At 48.1% G+C, this 12,106-nt stretch overlaps 1 protein-coding gene across 3 annotated transcripts in view; it reads right to left on the bottom strand.

The window, feature by feature from the left end:
* The window catches only part of LOC116076274 (cytochrome P450 4F22), a 41,993-nt gene extending 31,852 nt beyond the window's left edge, over positions 1–10,141 (bottom strand). For 2 of the 3 annotated variants that reach the window (XM_031349957.1, XM_031349959.1), the window contains exons 1-2: positions 10,044–10,141; positions 2,998–3,071 (exon numbers count right to left, since the gene is read on the bottom strand). The gene's annotated coding sequence lies outside the window, so the exon portion shown is untranslated. The remainder of the gene's footprint in view (positions 1–2,997; positions 3,072–10,043) is intronic. The other variant, XM_031349958.1, reaches the window with a different exon arrangement.
* Positions 10,142–12,106: the final 1,965 nt, after the last annotated feature.

The following is a 12,106-nucleotide window of genomic DNA, read 5'->3' as shown; positions in this document are numbered from 1 at the left end:
ATGCCTTGTCGACCTGACTAGGACCCCCGTTTCTCCCGCGGGTTGAGGGAGGCCCAGATCGGCCAGCCCGCGGCACCTGTGGTGGTTCCCAACCATCCACAACTCCAGTTCCAGGGGATCCAATGTCCTCTTCTGACCTCCGTGGATGCCCTGCATATACGTGATGCTTAGGCAAATATGCAGGCAAAACATTTATGTGATCTATAGAATGAAGTCCAGGACAGCCTAGGTGACACAGAGAAACTCTAGATCAAAAAACCAAAGTAAAAGAAAGGAGGAGGAAGAAGTGGGAGGGAAGGGAGGGGAGGGGAGGGAAAAAGAGAAGGAGGAGGAGGAGGAGAAGAAGGATAGGTAGGTAGCATTTCACCTGCACAACTCCCAAGGGCACACACCCTAAGAAGTATCCATAACTCTTTATTTGTTTAACAATTTAACAGTAGCTATGAGAAAGCCTCTCTGGCAAGGCCAGGGAAGCCAGCCAGTGATTGATCCCATCCATCGAGATCTTTTCCAAAGTGCTTCTGCCTGCCACACCCTCACTAAGTGCTCCTCCTGTTTTGTTTTGTTTTAAACACTGGGTGGCGGATACCTTCAGAGGCCCAGTGATGTGTGTGACTCAGTTCTAGGCGTTGGGACTAACGTGGTGAACATGACAGACGTGGTGAACATGACAGATGTGGCTCTCGAGGGAGGAGACCACTTACTTGTACCTGACGCAACTAGGTACAGGGTATCTAATGTGGGAGCAGAGGGGAGTGGCATTTAGGAACATTCTTTTAGTAAAATTTACATGTATTTATTTATTTGTGAGTCATGCTGAAATCAGAGGAAAATTTGCAGGAATTGGTCCTCTCCTTGCACCATATGCGGTCAAGGGATCAAACTCTGGCTCTCAAACTTTTGACAAGTAGCTGCACTTGTTGGTCCATCTCTCCAATGTGGTACTTTCTAATCCCCAGAATCTGTGTTGGGGGGCCTTCCTTCCTTTTTTTCTTTTCCTCCACTCTCTTCCTTTTCTCTGTTTTTGTTTAATTTTTAAATTACATCTATTTATTCAGATATTCATCAAGGAGGCAGGTACACCACTGTGTGTGTGGAGACAGAAAACAACCTCTTCAGGAACTGTTTTTTCCCTTCAGAGTCCTAGGTATTGAACTCAAGTCGTCAGACTTGGTGGCGGGTGCCTTTACCCATTGAGCCATCTTCCCAGATCCGTTTCTTATTTATTCATTTGTTTGTTTCTTCTGTGGAGCCCAGACTGGCATCTAACTACAGATGTTCCAGCCTCAGCTTCTGAATGTAGGGATTTCAAACACACTTCGCCATTAATTGCTTTTTGTTTCTTTCCGACTTGCTTGCTTTCAGTTTTCATGTGTACTTGTGTAATGCATGACAGGCTTCATTCTCAATTGCTCTCGTCTTGCTCCCATCACCACTGCTGTCTCTCACTGAACCTACAGCACACTGGTTTGATTACCTCACTGACCATCGAGTCTCAGGGATCCTCCTGTCCCTGCTTCTCCATAGGGGAAGACTCACATTTGTGTGCCCAGTGTTTCACGTGGGTGCTGAGAACTGAACTCAGATCTGCATGCTTACCAGCTGAACCATCTCTCCCGCCTCGCCATCTTTGTCTTTCTAAATGCTTGCCAGGTCTACCCTAACACAGTCCATGTCCTCAGCCTGGCTCCAGAGCCTGTGTGGAGTTCCCACTTCCAACATTCTCTTCTTTCCCCCAGTTCAGTGTAGAATCCTCTTTGTCGTGCAGGTTATAGGTGTTCGGGGTTCTTCACTGTATCCTCTCCCCGTCTTCCTGTGCACACTTCTGGGGGACCCCATCCCTGTCCCCCAGGCCTTCAGTAATCTCGTATCAGAGCTGTTTTCTGTTTCGGTTCCCAACAATGTTTCCCCGTCATGTGTTTAGGAGAATCCCAAATACTCAGATTCACCTCATCCCCTTCCTGCATTAAAACTAAACAAACGTATTCTTGCTCGGTTCCTGTTGCACCAGTGATCAGCAGGATTGTCTTGAAGCCCACATTTCACCATCATTGCCTCAAAGGAATGCCATGTGCTGGGGAATGCTTTTGTAATGCAGAATCATTCTTCTTCAGGTCCACCTTCCCACCCCACATCTGTCTGCCCCAGTGGCAGCCTCCCACTGGTTTGCCCTTGTTTTCCCAGTGTTCCACACTACATTAACTAAAAACATCTTCTGGAATATCAGGAGCCAGCAAGATGGCTCAGTGGGCAAAGTTGCATGCTGCTAAACCTGATCCACATGGTGAAAGGAGACAATCAGCTCCGATAAGTTGTCCTGTGACCTCTACACACGATCACACACCAGATGAATCTTTTTTAACGTATAAAATTTAAATCAGATCATAAAACTCCCCTGCTCGAAATCCTCCCATGAGTGACATTCAGACAGACACCTTGCCTGGACCATGACCCCCCATATGACCTGGCCTCTGTTTTTCCCAGTAATACTGTCTCCCACTCCATCCTCCTCATTCATGGTATCTGACACGGCCTGCTCCAGCCACAGGCCAAGCTGGTTCTCACTCTAAGCTTTTGCATAGGCTGTTCCCTCTACTCACACGCCTTTCCCCTGCTCTGCCCACACCAACTCCTCATTGCCAAGCCCAGCCCTGTCGACAGCTTATTTCCTTTTGCCCCCAAGTCAGCCTCCACACCTGCATCACTCTCAGAAGAGTGAGTTAATACCAGCCCTAGGCAGTAGCTTTCAAAGTCATTCCTTTCTTCTGGCCAGGAGCCTTTGGATAAAAGCACATGACATCGCAGTTCGGTCGCAACAAAAGCCATAGTAAGCTAAGGTCTTGGCGTTGAAGAGGGGATTGCCATGCAAAGGAATCTTGGCTGGAGGACTCCTGGCTTTGGTTCTGCGGGCTGGGTACATAAGGGGCACTACACAAGGATAGGAAGGGTTCTGTGCCCACCTCACCTCATGCGAGCCAAGTGTGGGCTCCAGCCTACCTGAAGTCACGCTCTCAGTTCCTCTCCTGGGAGAAGAAGGTGTTGAGACTCTCTTGGGTGAGATGGTTCCTTATCTGAAAAATGGGAATAATTTGAGAAGGTCTATTGGATCTCCAAAAAAAGGCCTTGATAAACAACACACTGGGGCCTGGCTCAGCAGATAAACATGTTTGCTTCCAAGCCTGGCGACCTGAGCTCAGCCTCCCAACTCTTCATGGTAAAAGGAGAGAACCAACTCCTGCAGGTTGTTTTCCGGCCTCACATATGCTCCCTGGCTGTGCGTCACCCCACCAATATAAATGAATACCGGATTTGTTGTGTTGTGTTTTTACATAGGGTGGTAGCACTGATAGTTTGAATCTGCTTGGCCCACGGGAAGTGGTACTACTAGGAGGTGTGGCCATGTTGGAAAAGGTGTGGCCCTGTTGGAGGAAGGGAGTCACTGCAGGGAGGAGCTTTGAGGTCCTATGCTAAGCTCCACCCAGTGCAGAAGAGACCCTCTTCCTGGCTGCCTTTGGATCAAGCTGTAGAAGTCTCTGCTCCTCCAGCACCATGTCTGCCTGGATGCTGCCATGCTTCCCACCATGATGATAATGGACTGCATCACTGAAACTGTAAGCCATCCCCAATAAAATGTTTGGCTTTATAAGAGTTGTCTTGGTCATGGTGTCTCTTCACAGCAATAAAACCCTCACTAAGACGACCACACTACATAGTACCTGCTGGCCTGGATTTTACTGTGTAAACCAGGCTAGACTTGAACTCACAGACACCCACTTACCTGCTTCTGATTCCCAAGTGCTGGAATTAAAGGCAAGGGCTACCATGTTAAAAGAAAATTTTAACTTCCCTGGAACCAAAAATGATGGAGCATGTCTGTAATTCTAGAACAATCATGGGTTCCTGGGTTTCAAATCCAGACATCACTTCAAGAAAGAAAGCAAGCTAGCCAGTCAGGGTTGGGAAACAGCTCTGTGGGTAAATGCACTTGAGCTCAGATTTCTAGTACCCACACAGAAACACAGAAAGCTGACGTGGCGGCATAAACCTGCAATCCCAGTGCTGTCGAGGGTGGCAGGGGAGGTAAGGCACAAGGGTAGAGAGGCTTGTTGGGGGTCAGCCTAACCCAACATCAGTGAGCTCCAGGTTCAGTGAGAGACTTTATCTCAACAGAGTAAATTGGAGAGCGGGAGTGTCCTCTGGCCTCCACCTGCACACTTACAAAGGAATTCACATGTTCGAGTGCACATATGTACATACATGTGCACACACACACACACACACACACACACACACATACTACAAAGAGTTTTGAGGGCAGCAAGATGGCTCACAGGTAAAGCTGCTTGCTGACAAGCCTAACAACCTGAGTTCAATCCCTGATACCCACATGGTGGGTGAAGAAAACCAATTCCTTCAAGTCATCTCTAAGTCTTCAAATGAGTCTTTAACCCCTGCACTTGTGAGACAGCTCTCCATGAGTCTGAGGCCAACCAGGATTACATAGTGAGTTCTAGACCAACTACAGCTAAATGTGAGAACTAGTCTTTTAAAAAAAATTATTTTGGCCAGGCGGTGGTGGTGCATGCCTTTAATCCCAGCACTTGAGAGGCAGAGGCAGGCAAATTTCTGAGTTTGAGGCCAGCCTGATCTACAGAATGAGTTCCAGGACAGCCAGGACTACACAGAGAAACCCTGTCTTGCAAAACAAAAAAGAAAAAAAAAATATTTTGAAGTTCAGCTACCACAGGAAACAACTTGGTTGTTTTTCATAAAGTTAAACCTCACATTATCACATGACCAAATAATTCCGTTTTTAGGTGTATACCCAGAAACCTGGAAAACAACTATTCAAAGAACTTTTATACTAGTATGATTCACAACTGTCAAAAAGAAGAAGCCTCCAAGTGCTCAGCACAGATGAAAAGATGAATAAAATATGACATATTTACACAATAGAATGCTAGTCAGACATGAAAGAGAATGCAGCTGTTATAATGTTAGACTATGAACGGACCTGAAAACATAACTCTAAGTGAAAGATGGCAGACACAGAGGCCACACACATCATCTATGACCCTAGAGATAAGAAATGTCCAGAACACAAAAATCCACAGGGATGGAAAGCAGATTAGTGAGTGTTGGAGTCAGGGGAGGGAGGGTTGTGAATGACTACTAATGGGGGTGAGGTCTCCTTTTGGAGCCCTGAAGAGATGGTGGGTGCCCACCATTTTGAAGGTACTTAAATCAAATGTCTGTGACCTGTGTAACAGTTGTTTCAGTGGAGGAATGAAGCTAAGTGGTAGAGTATGAGCAGAGTATGTGCAAGAACATGGCAGTGTGTGTCAGGGCATGACAGTGTGTGTCAGGGCATGACAGTGTGTGCCAGGGCATGACAGTGTGTGCAAGAACATGACAGTGTGTGCAAGAATATGACAGCTTGTGCCAGGGCATGACAGTGTGTGACAGGGCATGACAGTGTGTGCAAGGGCATGAGCATGTGCGCCAGGGAATGACAATGTGTGTAAGAACATGACAGTGTGTGCCAGGGCATGAGTGTGTGCGCCAGGGAATGACAGTGTGTGCAAGGGCATGACAGTGTGTGCCAGGGCATGAGTGTGTGCCAGGGCATGACAGTGTGTGACAGGGCATGACAGTGTGTGCCAGGGCATGACAGTGTGTGCCAGGGCATGACAGTGTGTGCAAGTGCATGACAGTGTGTGTCAGGGCATGACAGTGTGTGTCAGGGCATGACAGTGTGTGCAAGGGAATGACAGTGTATGCCAGGGCATGACAGTGTGTGTCAGGGCATGACAGTGTGTGCAAGGGAATGACAGTGTGTGCCAGGGCATGACAGTGTGTGTCAGGGCATGACAGTGTGTGCAAGGGAATGACAGTGTGTGCAAGAACATGACAGTGTGTGCAAGAACATGACAGTATTGCAAGAACATGACAGTGTGCGCAAGAACATGACAGTGTGTGCAAGGGCATGACAGTGTGTGTAAGGGCATGAGTGTGTGCAAGAACATGACAGTGTGTGCAAGAACATGACAGTGTGTGCAAGGACATGACAGTGTGTGACAGGGCATGACAGTTTGTGTCAGGGCATGACAATGTGTTCAAGGCTATGGATCCATCAAAAAAGTTAATTTTATAGTGCGTAGCTAAGCCTCAATAAAAAACACATATATGGGTCCCAAAGATGGTTCAGTGGGTAAAAGTGTTTGCCACACAAGCCTGATGACCTCAGTTCAATGCCAGGAACCCAGACTAAAAACAGATACTGCTCTTCCAGAGGACCAGAGTTCAGTTCCCAGCACCCACAGTGGTGTCTCTCAAGTGCCTCTGACTCCAACTCCAGGGGAACTGACACTCCTTCCTGGACTCCACAGGTACCTGCACTCATGTGCACAACCACACATACATACACTTGCACAAATCGTTACAAATATAACAGCGTAACAACATCACAATAGCCAGGTGTGCTGGTGCAGGCTGCAATCGTAGCATTTGGGAGGTTGAGGTAGGATGCGGAATGATCAAGAGTTCAAGGCCAGCATGAGCTCTACAGTAAGACTATTTTGTTTTGTTTTTTAAGGCAATATTGATCCATCAAGAAGGTTCAGGCTTGGTGTGAAAAGGTGCTTACCAACACACACACACACTATAAATAATTGTAAAATTTAAAAATTTGGGACTGGGTGTAGTGGTACACACTTTTAATACTAGCCACTCAGAAGGCAGAGACAGGTAGATCTCTGTGAGTTCAAGGCTAGCTTGGTCTACATAGTGAGTTGTAGAACAGCCAGCCAAAACTACATAGTGAGACCTTGTATGAGAGAGAGAGAGAGAGAGAGAGAGAGAGAGAGAGAGAGAGAGAGAGAGAGAGAGAGAGAGGGAGGGAGGGAGGGAGAGGGAGAGAGGGAGAAGGAGAGGGAGAGAGGGGGGAGAGGGCGCTCAATAATATAACAAGAACTCTGTTTACCTCTTGAAGTTATTGGGAATGGTTTTGGACTGAAATGGTACCATGCTGGATGGTGGTGGTGCACATCTTTAATCCCAATACTCAGGAGGCAAAATAGTAAGCAAATCACCTTGAATTCAAGGCCAGCCTGGTCTGTGGAGCAAGTTCCAGGATAGCCAGGGCTACACAAAAAGATACTGTTTCTAAGAGAAGGGGGGAGGAAGGGAGGGAGAGAAAGAAGGAGGGAAGGAGGGAGGAGGGAAGGAGGGAGAGAGAGAGGAGAAGAAAAGGAAAGAAAGGAAAAGAAAAGAAAAGAAGTAGTGTCTTAAAGCCTAGGCTAGGCCAAACTTGCTCAATAGCCCAGGCTGGCCTGGAACTCAAGATCCTTCTCCCTCAGCCTCTAAAGTGCTGGGATGACAGGCACAAGCTGATTACTACAGCTTATTAGTATCTTTGCAGCAGTAAAGGAAATGAGACTAAGAGTGTGCCTCAATCGGTGGGGTGCTTGCCTAGTATGCATAAAGCTCTGAGTTTAATCTCCAGCATCCCGGAACACCAGATGTGATGGCACATGCCTGTAATCCCAGCACCTGGGAGGTAGAGGCAGGTGACTCAAAAGTTCAAGGTCATCCTCAGCTACAGAGTCAGTCTGAAGCCAGCCTGGGCTACAAGAGACACTCTCTTATCAAAATTAAAGTTGGAACAAATTTAAAGCCAGCACTCCAGGAAGGCTGTGGAAGGCTGGCAGGGCCATTTCTTCTGTGAACCAGACCCTTCTGTCATCCCAGTCTGCCCTGGGAGTGCCTTAGCACTCCGCCCCTTCTGCTTGGAACTGCCTTATCTGGCATCAGTGGTACCAAAGACCAGCCTTGCAGCCCAGCCCAGCCCACACCCAGGGAGCCTGGTTTGACAGGTTGGGCTGGCAAGCTGCCAGCCAGGGACTTGTTATACAAGGTGTGTATGCTCACAAGAAAGAACTCAGGACATGGATCCTGGCCAATGCCAGGTACTGCATACATGCCTTTTCCTGAGTGTCAAGCATTGGCCAGGGCTTGACATAGGAACATCCCAAAGTTGATACATCACCCCACAAAACAGCTTCCCTCTCCCAGCCAATAGTCAAGACAATCTGTTTCCTGTCCCAGCCTACCCTTTACTCTCAATATAAAATACCTACCTGCCCCTAGAAAGTCCTCCCCATCAAAGGGCCAGACTCCAGGTCTGGATTGCAAACAGCCTTTCAGGTCTGTTGCTCCACACAGAGCACCCCAAATTTCTGGAAATCTGAGGAAAAGCTCAGCTAAGTTGTAAAATCAAGTAGGGAAGAGCCCCATAAAAGCTTGGAGCATGTATATTCTTTGTCCCAAAATAAAGTAAGTACTGCCTTTAAAAGAAGTTTGAAGGTAGTGGCAACCTTGAGTGTAATGACCTCTGCATACCATTGCCAACACGGCACACTTGGACCCAAGCCACAGAAGGAATTTGAAAGTGCCCCCTCCCTGGTAGCTGTGCCACTTGAGGCAAGTGTCCACACCTCTCTGAGCCCCAGTTGCTTCAGACAGGAACCATATTTCTCCACCTCACAGAGATATGATGACATATAGGATATATATGAGCCATCAAGATGGCTCAGTGGGTAAAAGTACCTGCTAGCAAGCCTGATAACCTGGGTTCAGTCCCTGACACCCACATGCTTGAAGGAGAGAACAGACTGCTGAAAGCTGTCCTCTAACTTTCACACTTGTGCCAACACACACACACACACATACACACACACATAAACACACACAAATAAAAAGCAAAAGTGAACAAAGGACATATTGAAAGTGCTCACTCACTCTCAGGTACTGTCAACATGTTCATCCTTGTTACCTAGACATCTGGGATTTACAGAACAAAGCCCAAGGCTAGTCAAATAGGAAAGAGGAGGTCTCATTCTCTGAATGCCTCCCAGGTCATTCAAGCCCCTCTGTGGTTACCAACCCTGATCACCGCCAAGATATGAGCCCATAGCTAATGTTACCTTTCGGAAACCCAAGCTGGGCTCTACAGAGATGTCGGGCCATCAGAAAGTGGCCCAGGATTTTGAGGTCAGGCAGGGTTTGTTCGTTCCAAATCCCAGCTTGCCCACTGAATGTCAACAAGTATATGTTCCCTTCCTCCAGCCCTCATCTCCCTCCACAATCAAATCCCTGTCTGGGCAGGCATCTCAGGACAGTTTCATCTTCAAGACATTTAGATGTTACAAGCTCTTGCTGGAGTAAGCTTCAAGATAGAGAAATTGGGAGGGGAGGGAACACATAGGAAAGAGGGCTTAACTGTGGGGTAAGGGGTACACAATGAACTGGGGAGGGTTATTGACCAGTAAAAGGACTCTTCCCTATGCAGAAACCAAAGGCAGTCTCTTCCTCCTCATCTCTCACTTCAAGCCAGAGATCTCCCAAGTAGTAAGCCACAACCCTTTGCAAGGACCAAGTTGGCCAGCCCATCAATGGCTCTAAATCAGTTTGGGCCAGGCCCCTGAAACACCAGACAGCACTTATGGGCCAAATCTTTAACTAACTTCCAGGGCTCATAATCAAAGGTAGAGGGACTGGACTACTATTTTATTTGCAAAGAAGGGAACTTGGAGATGCTGGCACTTCTGTGGATGCACATAGCATTCCTAACGGAGGCTGGACCACAACCAAAAGACCCATCGGCAAGATGGACAGCTTCAAGTATGCTGAAAAAAAACGTGTACCCCAGAACTACATGCCCAGCCCAGGCTTTCTCTTCAAGACAGTATGTCAGCCACTCAGGCAGACCTTATAAAGGGGTGTCCCAGAACAGAAATCTCTGGTCCAAGAAGCGCCCCCTCTTTCCAGCACCTGCACTCAAAAAGAAGAGACTCCGAAGACACCAGGGCGCGCTCAGAAAATAAAAAATGAGCATAGCCTCAACAACCTTTGGGGATACCGACATCTCGCTCCTGGTCATTCAACCTCATCGCTGGTCGTGGGGTCCTGAAACTGGCTGTGCCCACGGATGTTCGCCCCGCCCCGCCCCGCTCAAGCCACGGTCGCTGGACCCACGCACTCACCCGGGTCTCAGCCTGCCGCTCTCAATCCAGATCCGCGGCTTTGACAATGCGGTTTGACACAGCCCCAACCCTTTAAACCTGCCCGGCTGAGCCCCAGCCCTTTACAAGCTTCAGGTTGAGCCCTAAGCCCCGCCTCACAACTCCGGGGCCACGCCCATACTGGCAACGCCCCTGCCCGGTTGCTTGCAAGCCTGGCCCCCAAGATCCAGACCTGAGACAGGAGGCTGAGACAGACAGAGAAGGGAGAGCTTAACAGACAGAGATGGATGGAGACGTGAAAGCTCAGACAGCTAAGAGCCCAAACCTTCAGACTCCCTGGTCTTGACTCCTATCAGAGCCTCATTTCCACTCCGGGTCACACATCTCCTATACCAGTCCCTCAGAGCCCCAAGGCAGAACTGGCTCCCAAGCTTGCACAGGAGTTCCTACACCATCACCTCTAAGACTCTGTTCCACAGGAGTATTCTTTGGGGGTTCTCAAGAGTTTTCAGACTCCATCAGCCCCAGGGTGGAGGGCTACCTGTTTTTCCTGGAGCCTGCCCTACCTGTCCTCCTGGGGCAGTTTCTGCAGCTGTTCCTCCAGTCCAAACAATCCCCACAATCCATTGTCCCAGGACTTGGAAGCAGGAAAATCACAAATTCCAGCCCAGCCTGGACTTCTTAAGGAAACCCGAGAGAGAGAGAGAGAGAGAGAGAGAGAGAGAGAGAGAGAGAGAGAGATATGCAAACAGATAGACAGGCAGATATATAGATAGAAAGACAGATAGACAGATAGATAGATAGAGGAGAGAGGGAGTGCTGAAGAGGTGCTCTAGAGAGATGGGTCAGAAATTTAAAACACTTGTTCACAGCTGCTTGTATGTAATTCCAGTTCCAGGAGATTAAAGGAGCCAGAGGCACCTTCACACAGATGGACACACTACACATAATCAAAAATGATAAAAAAAAAAAAAAAAAAAAAAAAAAAAAAAAAACCAAATCTTTAAATAAGAATAATGAAATTTTTCAAAGGAAAAAGAGAGGCAGCCAGATGGCTCATCACGTCAAAGGCAATTACCACCAAGCGTGACTTCTTGAGTTCATCCCCAGGACTCATGAGGGAAGGAGAGAACCAGCTCCCACAAGTCGTCCTCTGACCTCTGCAGACCCACTACAGACCACTGTGATCCACACACTACATTAATAAATACAGAAATGTAGAGATGACTCAAAGGGTAAGAGCACTTGGTGCTCTTGCAGAGGACTCAAGTTGAGCTCCCAGCACCTCCATGACAGCTTACAACCATCTCCAATGCCAGTTCCAAGGGATCCAACACCATCTTCTGACCTGGAAGGCATCCGGCATGCACATGATGCCCATACATACATACAGGCAAAACATTCAGGTACACAAAATAAAATAAATAATATAGCCTAAATATATACATTTTTAAATGAATAAAATACAAAAATAAAAGGTGAAGGGAGGGTCTCCAGAAGCATTAGACTATTCAGGTCCCACCTCAACCCAACCCGCCCACTCATAGGCACTTGACCTTGCAACAGGATATGGTCTTTGGCCAGCCCATCTGCTTCATAAGTATCCAGTCAGACCCATCCTTGAATGTGAGACAGACCATATGGCTGGGCTGGGCAGGCTGGTGGGTGGCAGGCAACTGACTTGGGTCGGTGGGCAGAGAGAAGAAAGAATCAATTTAAGAAGGCCTACTTGGCCTCCACTTCAAAGATTTCTTTCTGTCTTGAGTGACTCTGCCCTGGAAGGGTGGGGATTTGAGGTGAAGAACAGGAGACAGAAATAACTGAAGCTTTCCTGCATGGAAGCCACAGAAGGGAGGGCAGACTAGGTGGCCTGAAGCAGGTGACATTCGAGCTAGGCCTGTGGGGAGAGGTTGAATTTCAACAGGTTTGCGGGGGGAGGGCGGGGGAGGAGTATGGGGAGTGAGGCTCAGACACAGAGAAACCAGAAGGTATAACCTGGCACATAGCTTTTCCTTGCCTGGGGTATGAGAGACTGAGAAGGCTGGAAGGGTCCTGGAGCTGACAAGGAGGGCTATGAGGATCGG

This window comes from Mastomys coucha, unplaced genomic scaffold (genome assembly GCF_008632895.1).
Source record: "Mastomys coucha isolate ucsf_1 unplaced genomic scaffold, UCSF_Mcou_1 pScaffold4, whole genome shotgun sequence".
In the NCBI taxonomy this organism is placed as follows: domain Eukaryota; kingdom Metazoa; phylum Chordata; class Mammalia; order Rodentia; family Muridae; genus Mastomys; species Mastomys coucha.
The sequence above is the reverse complement of the archived record's forward strand: the minus strand, read 5'-3'. Positions and strand labels throughout refer to the sequence as shown.